This window comes from Sorex fumeus, unplaced genomic scaffold (genome assembly GCF_029834395.1).
Source record: "Sorex fumeus unplaced genomic scaffold, SorFum_2.1 ptg000058l, whole genome shotgun sequence".
NCBI lineage: Eukaryota > Metazoa > Chordata > Mammalia > Eulipotyphla > Soricidae > Sorex > Sorex fumeus.
Window position 1 is genome coordinate 18,286,849 of NW_026606115.1, and position 3,655 is coordinate 18,290,503.

Genomic DNA, 3,655 nt, shown 5'->3' on the forward strand with positions numbered 1-3,655 from the left:
CATGGTTTGTGTTAGGTTCTATCCCTGGCACCACACATGGTACCCTGAGCACCTGAGCATGACCAGGAGTTATTCCTGAGCCAAGAGTTAACTCTGAGCACCGCTGCGTGTGCCCACCCCCCAAATGGTGGGAGTGAAGGACTTGGTGAATAGGGAGTAAACAAAACTGTGAGTATTTCAACAATTTCAGCTTCACCTTATTTTTGGGGGTTTTTTTCACCTTATTTTTTATTGTGAGGACACACACTGTGGTACTCAGGGCTTACTCCCAGCTCTGTGCTTAGGGATCATTCCTGGTGGTGCTTGGGGAATCCTGATGGGGTGCCAGGGATCAAAAACAGGTTGGCTGTGTGCAAGGCTGTGTGCAAATTACCCACTGTAAAATCTCAATGGTCCCCTCCTGAGTCACCTTTTCTCAGAAAAGATTTCAGGCAGATTACTAGACTACACAAGATCAGCGAAGGCAGCATAAAAGAAAAGGCCATACAGTATCTCACGGTGTATCTCATGGTGATACAATTAAGACAGACAGAGAGAGAGAGAGAGAGAGAGAGAGAGAGAGAGAGAGAGAGAGAGAGAGAGAGAGAGAGAGAGAAGGCAACAACAAAATAGAACAAAACAATCCAGAGTAAGCCCAAATCAGAGCCAAGAATAAGGAAGATCGCATGCCGTGAAAAACACTGAGCTCGCCAAGGGTGGGCCACCAAGTTGGCTTTCTAACTGCCAACAGGAAAGGGGACAGCTTGCCACGGCACAGTTCACAATTCCCAGGAGATAAAAACAAACGGATTGCTCCAAAGGGCAGCAGTTCTCAGTGTAAAGATCAGACAGGAATTCCTCCCAGGGGTCCTCAGAGAGGATGCTGTGGGATACAATGCACGACATCCTTGACGACATTTTTGCCACAGCGGTAGCAACAAGTTTCAAAGGCCTGTTTTTTTCTAGGGACCCTCAGGACTCACCGTCTGGAGCTCATTACAGTCAGGTCACTAGGAGCCCAAAATAGCATAGAGCAGTGCAGGGAACATACTCACACGGGTGGAGAAAGGGTACATAAGAGCTAGGCATCGATATCCATGTATCACATTACTCAGGAGGGTTTTGTTGGTAACATCAGTTGGTTGCTTCCAGCAGAGGAAGTGTGGGCTCTGGCAGTGGACAAGAGAGGGAGGGCTCCCTTGTCCCTGACAGTTCGTTTGTGCACCTTGGAGTTTCGTGACCCATATCTTATCTTGTCAATAAAAACATTCTTGGCCTGAGAGATTCTACAACAGTGAAGGTGTTCACCTGCATGCAACTGACCTGGGGTCAGATCCCTGGTACCTCATATGACCTCCTGAGACTTACCAGGAGTGGTCCCTGAGCACAGAATCAGAAGGAAGACCTGAGCACCACTGGAGATGGCTCCAACCCTCCTCTTACCGCAAAATATTCACCACAAAATAATGATCACAGGGGTCAGAGAGATTGTACGGTGGGTATGGCATTTGGCTTGCACATGCCCTACCGGGATTCAGCCCCCAGCATCTCATGTGGTCCCCCGAGCACTGTCAGGAGTAATTTCTGAGTGCAGATCCAGGAAAAACCTCTGAACATTGCCAGGTATGGCTCAAAACCAACAAAACAAAACAAAACAAAAAATACAACACCCACCAAAATAGTATTACACATATGGCTCAGAGGGTCCGCTGGGTTTTATTTCAGAGTACCACTGCCAGGCTGTTTAAAGAAAGATGGAGTGAAACATTCACTGGGCGACTCCTGGGTGCCGAAGGCTTTTGTTTCCATGAAGCTATTTAATCCACACTGAATCCTGTGAGAGAAATCGTCTTTCAAGATAATCTACTCGACTTCCTTGGAGAAGACACATGCGTTAAACCGCCGAGTTTTCTTCCTGAAATTGATTTTTCGAAGAAATGAGCAACTGGGAAGAAACCCAGGCACTCTTGGGAATTTAAGAGCACAGCTGAGATACTAACTGTGCTGGAAGTTATTCATTGTTTATCTGAAATTAGAATTTAGCTGGGTAGCCAATATTGTCAAACAATTTTGTTGAGATTATTTGCATATAACATTGTATTGGGGTCAGCTATACAGTATAAAGATTTCATAGCTATAGATATTGTGAAATGATAGGTCTAGTTAACCTCCAGCTACGGTGGTTTTCTTTCATGTTTTTAATCCCCTATGTCAATATAAAACTTTTAATTGGCGTGTTTAGACATGTACATCACATGTAATTATTTATACCACATGTTAGAAACGAAGAACACCATTTCACTGCTGGTTTCCTGTGTGTTGTTTTTATTCTTTTTCCTAATTTCCTGTCAGTTATTCATATTGTTTTTAGAATTCTATGCTATTCGTTATTATACTTTGAGGCATAGCTTTTTGCATAACTTCTTGTGCTTGCCCTCAGCATTGCATAACTGTATCTTAGCACAAGCTACTCGTTTGAATGAAGCAAAGAAATGCTATCTCCCTTCTCCCTCCCTCATTTATCGTTGCCCTTTTTTATTTTCTGAATTTTTTCCCCTTCGTGATACTGAAGTACAACTAACAAGTATATAATTGCTTACTGGCAAGTAAGCTAGCACAATGAGCTGGCACAGCACGCTTTACCTGCAGGAGGCCTGAGTTCGATCCCTGGCACTGCATGGTCTCAAGAGCACCACTGCGAGAGACTCCCCATGTCCAGGAGCAGGCCTTGAGCCCTGCAGGTCTGACTCCAAAGTCAAAAACCCAAAACCTGAAAAATAAAACCCCCCAAACACAATCTCTTAGATATAACTTCCATATCACTGAAAATCACATCGGACAAGACCTTAAGTTTTAGCTTCAATCATCAAAAGCAATTTAGAAAACTTGAGAAAAGAAACCCTGTTCTGTTCCCACAGATTTGTGCTTGCAACCTGTGTTCTATTCTCGTTCCTGATTTGACTTCTTTGATCAATTTCTTTCTGTGTAGAGAATTGGCTTTGTGTGATTCTTTCAGAACACTTCTGCTGGTGCTAAACCACCCTCCGAGTTCCTTCTATGAATGTCTCCATTCTCCTTCATTCCTCAAAGATATGTTCGTTAGATTTGGGGTAGACACTTGTTTTCTTTCGGCACCTCCTCTTGGCACCTGTGGTTTCTGATGAGAAACCTGCAGGCACTGAGATTGTTTTTACCTATCTAGGTAAGACGTCCTTTCCATCCCCCTGCTTTTAAGATTTGTTTTCTTCTTTCATTTTAAGAAGTGTGACTATGATAGGCTTCAAATGTGGATTATATTTGGTTTTATGCTGGCTGAGATTCACTTGGCTTCTTTTTTGTTTGTTTGCTTGACTTATTTATTTTTGGTGCTTGGAGCACACCAGCAGTATAAAGGCACTACTCCTGCCTCAGTGCTCAATGACCATGTGGTGCTGGAGATCAAATTCAGGCATCCTGCAAGCAAAGCATCTGCTCAGCCCATTGAGCGATCTCTCCAGCACACACTAAGCTTCTTGAATCTGGTGTTTTTTGTTTGTTTGTTTATTTTGTTTTTGTTTGTCAAATGTAAGAAGTTTTGGGGAGCCGGAGCGATAGCACAGCGGGTAGGGCGTTTGCCTTGCACGCGGCCAATCTTAGTTTGATCCCCGGTATCCCTTATGGTCCCCCGAGCACCATC